General features: G+C 42.5%; 1 long non-coding RNA gene across 1 annotated transcript; it reads left to right on the forward strand.

The window, feature by feature from the left end:
- Nucleotides 1-597: 597 nt before the first annotated feature.
- Nucleotides 598-18,931, forward strand: LOC146895066 (uncharacterized). The gene is made up of 3 exons (XR_015000714.2): nt 598-708; nt 982-1,506; nt 18,615-18,931. It is a non-coding gene; the product is annotated as an uncharacterized LOC146895066 (long non-coding RNA).
- The last annotated feature ends 444 nt before the right edge of the window (nt 18,932-19,375 follow it).

Here is a 19,375-nt window from a genome sequence, read left to right on the forward strand (position 1 = left end):
TCTACATGTTTACATGTTCAGTGAGACTGCTGTGAAGGAGAAAAAGTAAGTACTTGAGGTTATTTCATTTTGTATAATAATGATTAAAATGAAACTTGTTATTAATGTTAACACTTGTTTTTGCTGAGATACCAGTCTTTTGTGAAACAAAACCCACTTGGCATATTTCCTCTTTGTGAAGGGACTTCTTAGTTTATGGTCCATGGTGCCGTATTACTTAAGGCCATTTTAGGAGGAGAGGTATTACTGGGGTTGATTGAGGAAGCTGAGATGAGGGTGCTGGTGGCGTCAGAGGCCTCCATCAATGAGCAAGGAAGGAAGCCTCTCTCGTGTGTTGCTGCAGCAGAAGGACTGAATATGGCTCAGACAAATCTGATGAATGAGCGGCAACAGATGCTCAGGATGCAGGCCTGCCTGTGTTTGGCACCCCCGCCCCATCTCTTCCCATTCTTCTTTCCAGATCCCTCGTTTTCCAAAATTCCCACTTCTCTCTGCTGTAAAACCCACTCCGCGTCTAATATTAGAGCCACCGCCCTCTGTCCCATCTGTCTTTTCCTCTTCCCCCTCAGCCTTATTGATTAGGGTTCCTCCTGGGCTGGAAATAGTTCCAGGATGCGGATGATGTAAAAACAACTCTCTCGCTAAACCAGATCGCTTCCACTGACACTGACTTGAAGGCTATGGAAGGGGATATAACTTAGAATTACTGTAAGTTATTTTTATGTATTTTAGTCATACTATATATAGTGTGATAAAAGGCTTTAAAGATAAATTTTCATACCAATTGCTAATTATGTAATGACGTAGTACTTAAAAACCGTGGGGAGAGAGGGAGGTGAATGAAGTTGCCATAGGTGGTGGTATTGTGACTGGGTGATGGTTTCATATAGGGGGAGCCTTTTTGCCATTTCTATACAAAAGGTCTTCTGTTTTTAAAGTATTAGAGTATACCTATAACTTAGTTTCAATCTTTTCCTAAAGGTCGAGCAGGATAAGGAGGCTGGATATGGTCCAAGAAATCAAACTGCACAGGAGCTGGCCTGTTTTGACCTTTGAATGGTTTGCTGGACCTTCAGAGCCTTTCAGTACTTCTATTGTGCAAACACCATCCTGTGTCATTCTAACAAACAGAAATACATCCTTAGGGATAAATGCTCTGGACGTGGACATACTGAACTGATGCAAGGTTATGGTGGTATGCAGGCTGGAAGTCTACAGGCACTGGATTGATAGCATCTGCTCAACAAAACAGCCTTGGATGGAGGGTGTCTGTGTGTGCTCCCTATGGGACAAGGGAACAGCAGTCTCTTTCCTTTCCTGGTCTCCCAGACCCATCTTATGTGGATCCATGCTACGGACAGTGGGTGCCATTTTGTAAACAGAGACTGCTCTTTTGTTTCCCAGCCACCCAGACCCAAATAATCACACAGTGGGACTACTGGCCAGACTCACAACAAGGTTTGAGGCGGGAAGCGGGCCAAGAAAACTTCAGAAAGCAATTCCGAGGTGAGTCTTGAAGTTTGACTATGATGCAACAGTTTCTCAGATGGGACAGGATCCTTTGAAAAGTTTCATCTCAACAGAACAAACATTCGTGGGAATTTAATGGTATCTAGAACTTTTCTAAACAATTTAGAAGGTGCTTTGTTCATGAATGTCAAATAGACTTATATTTTGGCACCTGCCCTAAGTTTAGTTTTCTTTTGACCTTTTTATTTGACTTAAGAAAGGCATTACTTTGGTTCTTACCTACTTATAGCTTGTGTGATGGTTTGAATGAAGAATGGCCCCATAGACTCAAAGGGAGTGGCATTATTGGTGGTGTGACATTGTAGATGTATGTGTAGCCTTGTTGGAGGAAGTGTGTCACTGGGGGTGGTCTTTGAGGCCTCCAAAGCTCAATCCAGGTCTTATGTCTCTTCTTCCTGCTATCTACCCATTCAGATGTAGAACTCTCAGCTACCTCTCCAGCCATTCTCAGTCAAATGTTGTCCTTCGTAAGAATTGCCATGATCATGGTATTTCTTCACAGCAGTAGACAGACACCCTAAGATAGCATGTCATTTTATACCTCTTGGTTTTCACACACACACACACACACACACACACACACACGCACACCTGGGATTTACCAGTTCTCCTCCAGACTGTTCTCCGGGTAATTAACCACACTCTCTTGACATATCTCTTGAAAACTGGAAAATTTCAAGTATGTATCTTACTTCTATTAGGACTACAGGCTTTTTTGTTTGTTTGTTTTAGACCTTGAAACCATTTTGTTCAATTGTTCAAGTGTCTAAAAATTTTAGAGAGAAAGAATATGATTTCTTTTATTTTTGAGGCAGAACAAAACTTCACGTCTTCCATGGTGGCCATGTGGTGTACATCAAGTGCCCAGTTTACAAACTCTAATATAGAACATATTTGAAAAGACTCCCAGCTAATCCACACAGAGAATATTTATGCACTTTTGGGGGGATTTTGGCATGGGCGTTCCTTTTCCGGAACAGGTGGTGAAGCTAAATTTGTTTGGTGTGCTCGACACACTTGGAGCCTCACATTGGAGCCGTCAGCGGCTGTAATGAGCAGTTCTTCTTTGTGTTACTGGGGGGTTGGGACGTTCTCTACGGTACTGGGTTTCTGTTTCTGCTCCCAGGCAGACTGGAAACAGTTCCTGGCCTGTGTCCTTCCACAGGGACAGAAAGCTGGAGTCAATGTGGCTTGGAGATTGTGGCCCGGCTGTGATGTGACCCTAGCCCTCTCCCTGGGTCAGAACTGATTCCAGAATCCATTCAGGCCTGGAGAAATAGAAGCAACGCTTACAATATCTTCATGTTTCCTGAAAGACATCCTCACGAGACTGGGGAATTACAGTGTGGCAGAGAAGGGGAGACGAGGGCGTGTGCCGAAGTGTAGATAGAAAACACTGGGGAGCATGTGGCGAGCTTACTTGCTGGACTTGAAAATATTCAAATCGAAAACCAAATGATTTGGTGTTTTAAAATTTTGTGTGCGCATATGTTGTTGAGAGCATTGTTGACTTGGGCGTAGCTGTGGCAAGGAGACCAATGCCTCTGTGTGAATGCTGACAGTGTGTGCAGAAAATGTCTGTCATGGTCCCCACCACCATGTCTATGGCTCCAAGTCTGCTCCCCTACCAAGATTAGTTAAACCTACCTCCTTGTTCAGCTGTATATAACACCCCACCTCCTTGTTCAGCTGTATATAACACCCCACCTCCTTGTTCAGCTGTATATAACACCCTATCTCCTTGTTCAGCTGTATATAACACCCTATCTCCTTGTTCAGCTGTATATAACACCCTATCTCCTTGTTTATCTGTATATAATAATCCATCACTTTGCTTAGCTGTATGCAACAGTCCTGCCTCCCTGTTCAGTTGTATACAATAAACACACTGGGCCTCCAGAATGTTGTAGCTTCTTTATCTGAGCTTTTCTGTGTCTGTGTGTCTGTTATATTTTTCACTGTTTTTCTTTATTCCCTTTTCACCCCAAGTCAAGGTTCTCAGAACCAAGCCAAACAAGGATTATGTGCTGTAGGTGCATGTACACAAAGACCAAAGGAGGGTATCTAGTGCCTTGCTCGGTCACTCTCACCTGAGACGGGCTTCCCACTGAGTCTACAGATAGGCAGGAACTAGCAAGCCCACTGGTGTTGTGGGCACAGGTGTAGGCCTCTGAGGCCATGCCCGACTTTCTGTAGGAGTGCTTGGGATTGGAACTCAGGTTCTGAGGTTTGCACAGCAAACCCACCTACCCACTGAGTGATTGCTCTTGCCCTTAGGGTTTGTTTGGGTTTTTTGTTTGTTTGTTTGTTTTGGTTTCTGGAGGCAGGTTTCTCTGTATTGCTCTGGCTGTCCCGGGACTCACTCTGTAGACCAGACTGGCCTCCAATTCAGAGATCCACCTTCCTCTCCCTCCCAAGTGCTGAGATTAAAGACGTGCACCTCCACCCTTTGGCATTTGCCCTCAGTTTTTGTTTGTTTCACTGAAAGTAAATGAATATCACCCATGTAGCTTTGTGCTGGAAAGTGGGGCTTTCTTGTTGAGAGGAAACAGTCCTTGAAGCTACCAAGCTTTTCCAATGCCCTGGATGAACCAGGAGAGGGGCATCCACAATCAAAGAAGCTGGATGCAGGGAAGGGTCACTGATCTGGTGTTATTGCCACAGCTGCTTATGGTTCTTGTTCCCACAGAAAATCTGGATCTATACAATATGGCACAGGCTTCTCCTGCCTTAGAGCTAAAATGAACATACAGATAGCACCTCACTGTTGACAGGTGGGGTTCCAGACAATGCTATAAGGGCGATACAAGACTAACCAAGGTTCCCAGAGACTTGGGTTAAAAGAGCATTCTGTTATTCTATCAGCAGTGTGGGTTAGATAATGAATCAGTTGTGGTTTGGAATCAGCTGTTGTTAACAGGCCAAATCCCAGTGGTTTCAATGGGATGGTTTAATTCTCTGCTGCACACCGGAGTACACACTCACGTGAGTGTGGCAATCTTTTGCCATCTCGTTTCTCATTCTCTTGTCTCTATCCCGTAACTGCACTTTCCTGGTCCAAGATGGCTGCTCCAGCTCCCACAACCAAGTCCACATCCCAGTTAGCGGCAAGTGAAGAAGACAGTTCCTGACTGGAGGGTTCCTGTGGATTGAATGCTGACCCTGGTCCCAATTCAGACGTTGAACTGGTCACATAGACATGTATAATAGAAAAGCAAGGGACAGTAGACCACGCAGGATCAAGATAGCACCGACAAACATGATTTACCTGAGTGTGAGAAGGGCCAAGGGGACCCTAGGAGGTCTCTCATCTCAGAGTGGCCTGCAAGCTACAGGGCTTCGAGGCTGCCCCAGAACTTCTGCATGACAATATGACCTTGTTCTTCTGAATTGTTTCCCAACCCACCTTTAGTGACATGATTTAGTGAGAGACGGTGAGCTTCACTGGAAAAATTGAAACAGAAACACAGAGTCAGGTACTGTTTCTCATCCCTCTAATCCCGGCACCCAGGAGACCAAAGCAGGAGGATTGTTCTGAATCTGAGGCCAGCATGGGCTAAGGAATGAGTTCCGGGCCAGCTCAGGCTACAGTGTCAGACCCTGTCTCCAAAACCAAACCAACCAAACAAGGCGGGACACCAAGGAGTAAAGATTTCCCAGTTACTTTAACTATGTGACTCTGGAGGCTGACCAGCCCAATTGGCAGAGTGTGTGTAAGGGGCCCTGGGATTAATCCCCTGCGCTTTATAAACTGCAAGTGGAGATTGAGGCAGGAGGATCAAAAGTTCAAAGTTATATTCAGCTGCATAGTTAGTTTGAAGCCAGCCTGGGCAGCATGAGACTCTGTCTCAATGTCTGTCTATGACTGTGTGTGAAAGAGTATGTGTGTATATGTGTCTTTTACCAAGGCACAATGTAACCGCTTTTCTTATTGTAGGTTATGGTCAAAGTCTCAAAGCTCATGGTCTTGTGTAGGTGTCTCAAAGGTGTCACCACCAAGATGTTCATCTGTGGTTTGTGCTTTTCCTTCATTCGCTTAAGGCTGTGGTGACCAGGAGACCGAGTTTGTAATCTACATCTCCCTCTTTTAGAAGATTGGGTCTCCCTCCCCAGGTTGGATGGTGTGATCATTTCTGCTCACAGGTAACTGCTGACCATGAACTGTACGCATGGTGCTGTGCAAGGTGGCACAGGGGTGTGCAAGACCTTCTGCTACTTTCCAGAAAACGTAGTGATGGACTCTTGGGTATGAACCCAAAGGACTCATAAGTCCTACCGCAGAGACACCTGCACGTATGTGTCTTCTCCAGGGCTTTCCTAATAGCCAGGAAATGTGCTGGCCACATGTATGTCAACATGAGCAGAAAAGGATAATGTGGTACAAACACACAATAGAATTTTATTTAGCTGTAAAAGTAATGACATCATGACATTTTCAGGAAAATGGAAAGTCGGTATCTTACACAAAGTATCTCAAACTGAAAAAAAAAAAAGAAAATTGCTATGGTTTCCCCACCTACATATCTTAGATTTTAATTTTTATATATTTGTTTCTATAGGTATGTGTGTGGGAAACCATGACAGAGGAAGACAAGGTCTTAAGAATGTGTTGGGGGAGAGAAAATAAGGAAAAGATAATATAGCCCGTGAATGTGGCCTGGAAACTGAAGGGATCCTCATGAAAGGAGGATGGGAACCAGGAAGAAGGTGGGAACGGCATGGAGGAAGAGAATTGGCAAAAACGTGGAGTGTGTGACTATCCCATGATGAAATCCATGATTTTGTATATGAATTTAAAAAGAAAAGTTAACAGTATGCTAGGGATGCGTAACTAGTAAGGGGTCAGGTTGACTGTCGCTGACCATAACCAAGGATACATAATGATTAACTGATTCAGTCATCGCAAATTGATTTTCAAACTGTGATGCACAAGGAGATAATTAACAATCTTTTGTTTTCTTCTGAGAGGCTCTTGATGGTAAACGTTGATCATTACGCCCTTTTTGGCAGAATGAGTATTCTAACACTCATCATTTTCCAAATTATTTGCAGTGAGACAGAAATAATGCAGTTATTTGATTTCTCTCTGAATTTGGAAACAGAGTTTCTCTGGCTGTCCTGGAACTTACTCGATAGACCAGTCTGGCCTCGAACTCACCCGGATCCCCCTGCCTCTGCCTTCTGAGTGCTAGACTAGAGGTGGGCGCCACCAGTGTCCTGCCCCTGATTTTAACTTTAAAAAGGATGAAAAGTGGGGTATTGGAGTACATGCCTATAATCCCAGTGTTCAAGATGGTGGATGCAGGAAGATCAAGGAGTTCAAGGCCGATCTCTGCTGAAGAATTCAAGGTCAGATTGGACTACATGAGATTTGGTTTCCAGAAAATGAAAAAAAGACAATGAGAGTTGGATGTAGTTCAGCAATGGTGTTTCCTGGAAATGAGGTCCCTAGTATTACAAACAACAAACACAGAATTTTAGGATTCCAGGGTAAAATATTTGCCAAGCAGTTGACAATCACTGACTGGCGGTATACTTACATTTCTGAAGGCTGTTAGACTTTGCTTGTGGCATCAGAGCTAACCTGAAGGATTTCCCACTCCACCATAGGACAATGACAAACACTTTGACCTACCTGTGAATGTATGTAGCTCATTCCTATCATCCTCTGTTACTGAAGTATCTGCCATGTCTGCGTGTGTGTGTATGTGTATTTAAGCACACACAAGGGTGTTTGTGTGTGTGTGTGTGTGTGTGTGTGTGTGTGTGTGTGTGTGCGCGCGTGCATATTCTAGTTATTTAGGCAAACTTTCCAAGGACAGGAAATTCAGCAAACATTTGAATGTTTCTTTGTGACATTCCTCAAATACTTCATTATAATTCACTTGCTTATTTCTTTTTGATTCTGACAAGTTTATCGTCCACTTCCTGTTTCATGCACAAGGAGCTGCTATCTAAAGATGGTACTTAGCTTGCCCAGAGTCGTCAAAGTCATTTCCTCACGGGAGGGCAGAGCCTCAGTATTTAAACTCCATCTCATTCAGTATTCCTGTGCACTCCCTCCTTGGTCTGCTGGGACCCTCTGACATTCATGGATAGTCTAGGTAATCATTTTTCAGAATTCCAGTGTCAGAAGAGACCGTCTATCATGAGACCATTGCAGTAATGACTGAATTATTCGGAACCAATTCAGGTGGCCAGCTGCCCCCAGGTTCAGCCTATGAAAATTAGCTTTGCATATTTCTCCTCTGTCCTCAGGAAGACGCATTTTAATCTCTCTGTAATTCCAGGAAACAAACAGATCATTTTCTTGCCAGTAAGAGTCTTTGAGTTTAGTCAAAGCAAGTTGTGATTTCTGGTGTTCACTGCCTCATTAGCTCCTCCAGATGGTGCCTGTAAACATGGCAGGAGCTGCAAATTGGGTGAAGGCCGGAATGTAAATTAAGAAATAAGTATTCATTACAATTTGTATGACAAATGGAAAGGCCATACAGTGAAACCGTGTACTGCTTGACTGATTTCACCCCATCACTCCTGGGAGTCTCTAGAGACTATTTTCAGAAACGGACTCCCCAGTTTCAGAAGGTCAATTGTCAGGCCATTATTTCAGGGTTTGGCTGGGCGGCTCCGTCTCTGGCCTTGATGATCTGTGGGCTGAGCTCAGTTCTTCCAGAAGTATTAGATGCAGACAGGAAAACATTACTTTAGAATGTGGGGGCTTGGGGACTGGAGTGCTGGCTGCTCTTCCAGAGGACCTGGGTTTGATTCCCAGAAGTCGCGTGTCTGTTTAACCATCTCTAACTCCTGTTCCAGAGGATCCCAAGCCCCCTTCTGGACTCTAAGGACACCAGGCATGCATGAAGGTAAAACATTCATACATATAAAAATATTGGGCTTATTTTAGAGGAATTGAGAGATTGGTCACAAGCATCCCCACACCTGCTGCAGGGGAAGCTGCATTTCTTACTACCTGCTAGAAGTACTGTAGTGATATGAGCGGCGGGCTGTGTCCTGCCACCCAGCTAGTTTTACCCAAAATAATTACACGAAAACTGTATTCTTTTAAACACTGCCTGGTCCATTATATCTAGCCTCTTATTGGCTAACTCTTACATATTGATTCAACCCATTTCTAATAATCTGTATGTCACCACGAGCTCGTGGCTTACCGGGAAAGATTCAGCATGTCTGACCTGGCGGCTGGCTCCATGGCGGCTGCCTGGCTCTGCCTTCTTCCCAGCATTCTGTTCTGTCTACTCCACCCACCTATGTTCTGACCTATCAGGCCAAGCAGTTTCTTTATTAACCAATGAAAGTAACACATAGACAGATGACCCTCCGACATCAAAGTACAGCTAAGGAAGGCTTTTAACTCAGGCCCTGAAGGTATTCTCTTGCCCAAGGTTACACACCTTCTGGGCAGCCCAGTCCATTGTCTGATTAAAGCAGGAGAATGAAGGTTCATCCTCTCCGTCTACCATCCGTTTTCTCACCATCTCAGGGCAGCTGAGAATGGTCAACCCAGCTGCAGGACACCTCACGGGACTGAGAACACCTTTGTTGCAACTGAATTGCTGTCCAACTTTCTGCTCAGTTATTCCTTGATTTTTGTGATGTTGATGATTGATCTGGGGGCCTCACATTCATGTTAGAAACCATTCTATGACTGAGCCCTGGGCCTAAGTTGTAATCATTGTTGAGTTCCCAATCTAATAAACAACAAGATAAAGAGAAAGAGAAGGCACCAGGCCCAAGCCAAAACTCTGAAAATCTGAAGACCTAAGCAATACAAGTTTTGCAGGATTGAGGCTAAGAGATACTCTTATTTGTCTTCTCTGATCCTTATTAGTCTCATCTTTTGATTCTTACTTATGGATTTCCTCTCAAGGGCATACTTTGATGGAATATCTATACTTTTTTTTTCTTACAGGGACCTCAACTTTCAGCAGGTTCTTAAAGCACTCCACAGGTTCTTTTTCAAATAAAGTTTGTTGGGTGTGAAATGGTCTATATAGGGCAGATAGTTACTGACGACCACACTAATTAAGCCAGTTAATGATATAGGAGTCGCTAACAATGGCCAGACCAAGAGTGGGCTAATGCCTCCAGAATGTACCTTGGTCCCGAAGCTCAGGAGTACAGCATTTTTAAAGACAAATGCCGCAATTGCAGCAGTGTTAGATGGGGTTGGAGTAACCTTGCAGCATCTGTCCTTTTGCAAAGCTTGGCAGTATTTTCCAGACATAACGATTATTTCTTATTTAGACTTCCTGTAGTTATTCTGGTTTTATGTTTAGCTTGTACAAATATTAATTATTTTGGTTAACACATCTGGACCCGAATTAGGGTCATGGGTGGTTCCCAAGCCATTGTTAGGGCAGATGTGGCTATTAGACAGGGAAAATCTGAGGACGGGCTAGGCAGACACAGAATGGAGTATGAACAAGATGGCATTATCTTTGTCAGTTCAGACATTGAATCACACGCCTGTAATCCTAGCACTTGAGAAGCTGAGGCAGGAAGATCACCAGTTCAAAGCCAGCTTGGACTGCGTAGTGAAGCTCAGTCTCAAAAAACTAAGGTACTACATTCTATAGGCACATAATAACTTTATATATTTATGGGATAAGAGTGATATGTAAATCCATACAACAATAAGTAACACCAGATTACTTATTTTTGCATGCTCATCCCTCAGACATTTGTTATTTTTTGATTTTGGGGGCAATTTTGCTTTCTTTTGCTCCAGTATCGTTGAGTCTAAGCCTCACAGAGCCCAGCTTAGCCTCAAACTTGCTGCATCAGACTGGCCTCGAACTCCTGATCCTCCTGACTCCACCCCCCGGGTACTAGGATTACAGGTGTCTACCACTCTACTGTGCTTCTTTGGAGACACCGGACAAACATGTAGCCCAGATGGGGAAGCCAAAGTAGCAGTTCTGCCAGCATCTAATGGCAGATTAATGAATGTGTTAGGCTTATTTACAGAGCAGAGATGACTCAAAGGCAGCTGTGTGGCCCCCAGGCCCTTCTCAGCATGGTGATGGCTCATCTCATGGAAACAGCCTCCCTGGAGCTCCCTGCCTTGTGAAGCTGGGACATTCCCATTTTCTGAGACTTGTAGGTTTCCTTTACTTCCTGGGTCTCAGGCACCCCCTTGTCCCTCCAGGAAGGGATGCTTTAGTGAGGAAATGGTTATATAAAGCCATTATACACAGCTTCTGTTGGTTCTTTTGGAATATTCAATTAATTGCTGTCAATCATAGTTGTCCCATGGTTTGACAGACTCTTAGAAGTTATCCGTTCCATCCCATTTCAGTTTTGTACTGCTTAGCCCTCCTACCTTCATCTTGGTTCCTCATCTTTCCCAGACTGGGCAGTACCTGCGTGAGATTCCCTTTTTAGCTTTCACATATAAGCAAGAACATATTTTTCTGTGACTGATTATTTCATATAACAAATGCCCTATAGTCCCATCCACATTACTGCTATTGACGGCATTTCATCCTTTTTATGCCTGAAAAATATTCTACTGTGTGTATATGCCTAGGTTGGTTCCATAGCTTGACCTCTGTAGGTGGGGTTATGATAAATATAGGAGTGCAGATGTCTCCCTGACATACTCATGGTCACATGACCAAGTAGGGGCTATGACTTTAGATCACATGGTAGCTTAACTTTTCAGTTTTGGAAGAGATTGCCATATTTTCCATAATAGCTGAGTTACTTTACATTCCCATCAACCATGAAGGCATTTCCCTTTTTCTGCACCCTCACTAATATTTATTATTTCTCTTTTTGATAATAGTCAATCTATTTGGAGTGTGATGAATCTTGTTCTAATTTTGATTTGCATTTTTCTGAATGATTAGTGATGTTGAATTTTTTTCCCATGCTTTCTTGACATTTGTGTATCTTCCTTTGAGAAATGTCTATTCAGACATCTGCTTATTTAAGTATCTGATTATTTTTTCCTCGAATCTTCTGGATGTTTATCCTTTGTCAGATCAATAATCTACAATTTTTTCTACTCTGTAGATCATTTCTTCACTATATTGACAATTTCTTTTCCTTCTCCACAGTGCTTGGGATTGAATCCAGGGCTTTGCTCAGGTTGGGCAAATGGTTTATTGTGAAACTTCATCCCCTTAGTATTCTTGAGACAGGATCTTGTTACATAGGCCAGGCTGGCCCCAAATTAATGATCCTCCTGCCTCTACTGCATTCTAGCATTTCCGATATGTGCCTCTAAGTTTGTTTATTTTTTCTGAGTATGATGGAAATCAATCTGTCAATCCTTTGCTTTTTGTTCTGTATCATTAGAATCACAGCCCCAAAAACCTTTGCCCAGAAAATGTTCTGAAATATATCTTTTGTTTTCTTCTGGTAGTTTCACATCTTGTATTTAAGTTTTTAATTCACTTTTAATTGTTTTTTTAAGGCTTAGATATTATGGTAGTTCTTTCTTGCATGAATTTAATGACTACCATTTAAACTTTCCTAATGTGTGCTTTTGCTTCCTTTGTCACAGATGAGTGGACTATAAATACATGCTCTGCTTCTCAGTTCTCTAGTGTGCTCTATGGACCTATGTACCTGTTTTAATGTGAGTGGCTGTTGTTTTGGTTAATGTGGTTTTATATATTTTGAAGTCAGTCATTATAATTCTTCCAGTTTTGTTACTTTTTGCCCAGGGTTTCTTTGCCTATTCAAGGTCCTTTATAATTCCACACAAGTTTTAGGAGAATTTTTCTACTTATATATCTGTGTGTATTGTCATTGAATTTTGGTAGAAATTGCAGCGAATCTCTAGATCTCTTACGGTAATATTGAAGTTGATTAGGAAAGAAGTTAGTCGTGGGATAGTCAAGAAAACTGACAGTTAAAAACATCCTTTTGTGGCTAAACATCTTGAATATATAGTTAGGTTATTTCTGCTTTAGAGGAAGCAAAGTGTCAGGGGACTTTGAGAGCCCTGACATGTGTGCACTGTGGGAAGACGGGGTTTTCAAAACACCCAGGTTTTGTAATAGCCTCATCAGTAACCTCTGTAGTGGATTTTGAGAGTGATGGGCAGAGATTCCCTCAGAGGAAGCTCTGCTCACCACAGTTTTGTAGGAATCAGGGGACCAGGCAGCTTGTGAGTAGTCACCCCCCTCAGAAATAAACCTGCAACATTTTATAGAAATACCAAGCCCAAGATTTCTTGGGATTACGGATTCCGTGGATTAGCCTTCCCCGAGTCCTTCGATGTGCTTTGCTCTCTCTTGCTGCTGTGAATTCGGCTCTTTGTGTCTGCTGCTCACCTCCTTCCTCTGTCCCGAGAACCCGCTGGGCCTGCCTGAGATAGGGCGGATATTTCAGCAGTATTACACCGTCTAATCATGACGATCGGCTGCTCTTCCCATTGTAATTGTAGAGTTCGCTTGATGCCTTGATTAACCTTATTTTAAGTTTGGGTTGTGTAATTGTTTGTTTGCTTTTGGTTGGATGTCTATTATAAATGTGATTGCTTTCTGAATTCCCTTTTCAGCAATTTATTGGGGTGACTCCTAAGTAGTTTTGCCAAATGCATTATTATGAACTTTTTTTTCTGTTTCCTTCTGAGAATTCCAGTCTTAGGTATTATGTTTGTATCTTTAATTCACTTTGAGTTAACTTTTGTATATGATGTAAGATATGGGTTTACTCCTCCTCTCTTGTATGTGGATATTGGGTTTCCCAAATGCCATCTGCTAAAATAGGCTGTCCTTTCCCTACTGTGTAGTCCTGGTCCCTTGTCGAAGATCATATGAATGTACACACATGGATTCATTTCTGATTCTATTTTAGTTCTTATAAGATTTTGTTGTTTGAGTATATGTAATCTTTAAGAATTATTTACTCTTATTGTGTATATGTGCATGTGGTATTCATGCATGTGTGAGAAGTGCTTACATTTGTGTAGGTTCATTTACATGTATGTGCACATATGTATGGATGACACTTTATGTATTAGTCCTAGAGTTTGCCAGTGTGTCTAGTCTAGTTGGTTGGCTTGTTCCAGGGATCTCCCGTCTCTGCTTCCTACGTTCCGAGATTACAGGTGCCCACCCAGCATTGCCACGTGTGCTGGAGGTCCAGACCCCGCTCTTCATTCAGTACAGCAGGCGCTTTTACCCACTGAGCCATCTTCCCAGCTTGTTTTTGAAGCATTTTTCTCTCATATAATATCATGGCATTAGTGCATAGGTGTAGTGTATAGGGAACATCTCACTTCATTTTTAATTTTGGTTGCTTGTAATTCTTTTTATTGCCTAATTATTCTGTCATGGACTTTCTATATTGAATAAAATCAATAAGAATAGGTGCCAAACGTTTCTCTGATCTTAAAGTAATACATTTCAATCTTCTATCCTTAAGCATGATAATCACTGGGGTATTTACATAAATGACCTTTAAAAATTGAGCTACTTAAAATATCTTTGTATTTTGAATAATTTTTATCCTGAAATGCATTAAATATTATCAAATGATTTCTGCATTGAGATGATCATGTCATTCTTGTTCTTCATTGTGTTCGTATTGAATAATCTTTCATGCTGAGCCTTCTTGTCATCAGTTGACTTTCTACTGCTGTGATAAAATGCCAAGACCAAAAAGGACTTAGTGAAGAAAGAGTTTATTTTGACTTATAGTTCCAGAAGGCAAGTCTATAATTGTGGGTCAGGAATAGCAGCTGACAGATGGTACAGGAGGCTGTGGGATCACATATTCAACCACAAACACAAGTACTAACCCCTGGTGACCAAGTATTAAATACGTGAGGTTACGGGGACATTTCTTATTTAGACCACACTCTGTGGTCTAGAGAATCGCTTTGCAGTATCAGAGACAGAATCCAGGACCTGATGTATGCTCCACCATTGAGTAAATATTTCCAGTCATGCTGTGGGAGCACATTCTGCTCCTTCAGCCAATAGCCTTTAAGATACCAGCCCACTTGGGCGTGGTCTCTTATAGTTTAAAAAGCAGTGGGAACTGTGCACTCACTCTCTTGCTTCTGGCTCCTATTCTGGCTGCTAGACTCTGTTCCTGTTTGTGCTCAGAGGACTATTGTTTAGGATAGTGATCTGTAAGTTTCCCCCTTAAATAAATAACCCTTTTATTATTCTAATTCTGAACTGGTGTGGGATTGTTTTATGGCATCACAGGCATTTAGTATATAAGACAGGTTCTTGCTCAGTTACCCGGGCTGGCCACTCAAACTTGTGGTACTCCCGCCTCAACCTCCCAAGTGCTAGATTAAAGACTTAGACCTCCATAAGGTCCTGATATTTAGCTAAGGCTGGTCTTGAACTACTGATCTGGTCCTACCTGTCCAGTACAGGTAGACATCACTTGACTGTAATCCTTCACATGGATTTTTGAATTCACAATGTTAACTTTTGTTGTTGTTGAGACAGGATCTTTCTTTACTGCCTACATTGCCTTGGTTGTCCTAGAATTTACTATGTAGATCAGAATGGTCTTGGATTTATAGAGACTGGCCTGCCTCTGCCTTCCAAGTGCTGGGACTAAGGGCAGGTCCACCAGGCCCACTTTATTCTGCTGATTTGTTATTGTCGTTGTTGAGGGTTTTTTTTGTCAATATTCATTGGGGATATTGGTCTATAATTTGTTTTCCTTGTGTGTTTTTTTTTTTTGTGACGGAATAATTCTGGCCAGACAAAGTAAGCTTGAAAGCTTTTGAACATTTAGTTCTCTTTAATTTTTTTTAAAAGATCTTCATTTGAAAAAAATTCTCCAGTGAAGCTATCTGGTCTTGCCTCCCCCACACTTCTTATTACTGTGATATATGTATGTGCGTGTATTATGTGTACGATTGTTCACATGTTATAGTGCATGTGTGGAGATCCATGGACAATTTCTGTTTGTTGGTACCTTGAGAGCTCTTTCTACCTTGAGGTCTGGGGTCTACCTCAGATTGTCAGACCTGTGCAGCAGGGACTTTATTCACTGAGCTGTCTTACTGACCCCATCATTAACTTTTCTTTGTCTAGAGGTATTTGATTGACTTATTTAGAATTTCTAGGCTTTCATGCTTCAGTGTTGATGGCTGTACATTTCTGAGAATCTATCCATTTCCTTTACACTGTCTAACATAATGGTATATAACTCCAGAATTCCTCTTCCATTCTTTTTATAAATCTACATCTCACTGATGATATTCTCATTTTTAAGCATTGCTTTCTGGATTCACTTGTTTTCTGTCTCTAGTCTCTTTTAGTTCACTGAGCAGCTTTATGGCAGTCATTTTAAATTCCATAGAAGGTCGCTCTGCCTTTATTTTAGGGTTTATTGATTTTGTTCTTTAGACTGGGTCATGCTTCTCTGTTTCTTTGTATGTTTTATACTGTGGGTGGAAGGGCTGAGATGTGAAAAATTGAAAAAAAAATACCAACCACCTCTTTAGGGCTTTGCATCCTGATTTCATGCCCATGTCCTTCCCCAGTCGGTCCTCTAGAAGATTCTAGGACAGTGATTCTCAACATGTGGGTTGTGACCCCTTCTGGTGGTTAGACGATTCTTTCATGGGGTTACCTAAGACCATTGGAAAATGCAGACATTTACATTACAATTTATAACAGTAGCAAAATTACAGTTATGAAGTAGTAAGGAGATAATGTTATGGTTGGGGGTCACCATAACATGAGGAGCCGTATTAAAGGGTCACAGTCTTAGGAAGGTTGAGAGCCACTGCTCTAAGATATTTCAGATCTTTGCGACTCTCTTGCTTCCTTGATATCTGCTTATAAAACTCTAACACTGCCAGTAATTTCCAAAGTCAGCTAATGGTCTTACCAGTGCTTAAAATCATAAGAAAGAGAACCCCGTGCCAAGGAAAGCCCAGCCAATGTGAGTGCTATTTTGGAGGAGAGAGCCTTTGGGATAGCAGACTGTAACATGGGTCGCAAGGACTCCCGTCTTAGGAGGGTTTCAGTGGAGACGGAGATAGAGAAACCATGGCCAAGACCTGGGGGGATTCCTTCAGAGGGGCCATTGGGCTAGTTTGAGTTACAATTGCCTGGATCTGAGTTTTGTGAATTTGATGAAAGAGTCTGATTTTATTTTTGTCATTCTATATAGAGTTTTTTAAAAAAATAGAAAAATTACCACATTTAGAACATCCTTCAATGTTGACAAATAGATAATAACAGAGGTCAGGAAGAAGTACCCATTCCCCACAGGGAAGAGTCTGTTTACCTAGACAACTTGACTGACTTTAGCTAAAACGCAGTGTTCTCCCTGTCTGGTCTGCTTCTGCCCCATTGCTTTTGTAACACATGGATACTTTATGAGTAAACGTTCACAGATTCCGAAGGCTTTCTGAATGCATTCAGTGATTGGCCAGCAGTGCCTTGCTCAAAGCTGTGGTACATGGGACGTGAACTTGAATAGCTATGGGTAGTTTTGTTCGTTATTTTCCTGCTTAGGTCACATCTAACGTTCTATGTGGCGCACGTGATGCTGTGAACTGGCGAATGTTAAAGAAAACGTTTCCTACCAACAGATACCATGTATGCTGTCTGTCATGCCACCTCTTTCTCTGAAAGCTGTCTATCACAAGGAGCTTGTTAGTTAAAACATGCTCTTGGGCTTCTTGTGAGCCTTCCTTCGTTATTGTACTTGTTTTTCTAACTGTGTCTTGTGAGAACGCAATATTATATAAAACATCGCTCATATCCGAAGAGCCTGGAACTTTTACTGACCCTCACAGCTAAGCTAGTGATACACTTTGAGGTCAATGAAGACTTAGACTGTTATCTTGTTGTTTTTTTAGCCTGCCTCTAAATACAGTAGTGCAATGGACACAGATTCAGACTCCTAAAACAGACAGACAGACAGAAGATGGAAGACACAGGGAACATGAAGTAGAGACTCAAATCTGAACTTGCTCTTGATGCAATGACACTGGGGGACGTGTTTTTGTTTCTTTCTTCATGACCCCAGTGTGGTTTTAGTGACTCAGAGTTAATCACTAAGGCATAGAATCTGAGCATTTGGGTGCTCCATCTGAACATGTGAGGAACATGTGAGATGGTGTGAGGAGCCTTTAACGCCTTAGTGAAGTTTCTAGAGTATGCTGTGTGAGGGAGGGAAGGCCTCTAGGGAAGATCCCTTGTTGGGGATGTGGATTCTGGACGTCTCAGCAGCCAAAAGTGATGGGAGCATGGAAATCGCCCAGAAGCTCCTACCTCACCGGCCTGCGGTGACAGAGAGGGTGAGGGCCCCAGGAAAAGGACAACTTGAGCATCTCAGGTTGGTTGAGCCTGTAAGTCCATCTCAGGAGCTATGGTCCTGTGCCTTGAGAGCTCCCCAGGAATGCTAACTTCGATTGCCTTGTTCCTCTCTACCAAGTCCAGTTATACTTTAAAAAATTGTTTCCCTCAATTTTACCCTGACACCTACAGAAAAACAACTCAGGAAGCAAAGCATTTTATCCAAACTCATGGTTTTGTGGAGATTCCCTTAAGGCCTGGGTCCCACTCCATTAATAACTGAGAGCCTGGGCTCTGTAGCTGTGCCTTCTCCTATGGGCTTTCTCTGGATCCCAACAGGACTTGTGAAGCCGTACTGTCAACTGGAACCATAAGACGACAACGTGGTAACCGAAGAGGGCTCTTTCCTTATTTTAACTTCTTGTAAACAGCACAGCTCTTTTGACTCTTACCCCATTTCCCAGACTTCCCAGTACACTGTGATTCTTATTTCCTGACTTTAATTCTTAGACAAGATGTCCTTGCCTGGACCCCTCTTAACCCGGCTCAGCTGTGACATGGAGGATTTGCTTTAGAACAACTTAATTCTGCCCTGGAACAAATACCTGAAAAGATTCATTGGGATGATTATTACAGCGACCATAGTGGCGTGGTTCATTGCTGCCGCTACAGCAATGGCCTTGACTATCCAAACTACACCAATTGCAAATGCCTATCTTCAAAGTGCACACCTTGAAATGGTATTTAATAACTGAGGGGCCCAAAACTTCTGCTTGTTTTTCAGGATTAGGTCTTAAGATGTGTTTTGTTTTGTTTTAACAGGTTTAGCCATTCTGTTTGTCTGCTTCCTCCTCATGGACCTGTTGTGCCTTTGCCAACATTTAAAAGGGACCCGGAATGCGGTGATACTGATTCAGGCTGTCCCCACAGTGCACCATGCCTTGGCCAGCAGCTCTTCACCAACGAGTATATCCATGCATGCTTCTTTAATAGAACAAGAAGGAGGGGCTGTGGCAACGCATTATTAGGAAAATCTGACACTGCATGCTCTCTCTTGTCTGTGGTTTTTAGCTCCAAATCTTCAGATGTGAGAATATAACGTGGAGTCACCATAGAAACCATGAAAAAAAAAAAGCTAAAGAGGGAGGTGTGCGGGGGGGAGGGGACTCTAGAGAGGGAACTAGCAGGACACAAGTACTGTGAAGGGGGCATGGGGAAAATGGGAGGGGACTTTAACTGTGGAGGGGGAAGGGAGGGAAATACAGAGGGAGAAGGACAGAGGATGCTTGAAAACACCAAGAGAACCATATTGTTTTATGTATACCTAATCATACATCATATAAGTACATGTGTACATGTTGTGTGTGTGTAATTTAAATAAAGCTCTATTATGTGGGGCTGACAATCGTCTCCCCAGAAGCCATAGACTATCTAACAAAACCCCTAGTACCAGGCATGAGAAACCTCCTTTTGAGTTGTTGATCAGAGACATCAAAGGGAACCCCAAAACAATATAGACTATTGTAATTGCCCTTGGTTGCTCTCAAGATTTTGAAGGTAAGTCCCTATTGATAAAGATGCCA

The sequence above is a fragment of the Myodes glareolus genome, chromosome 3 (assembly GCF_982192425.1).
Source record: "Myodes glareolus chromosome 3, mMyoGla1.1, whole genome shotgun sequence".
Taxonomy (NCBI): Eukaryota; Metazoa; Chordata; class Mammalia; order Rodentia; family Cricetidae; genus Myodes; species Myodes glareolus.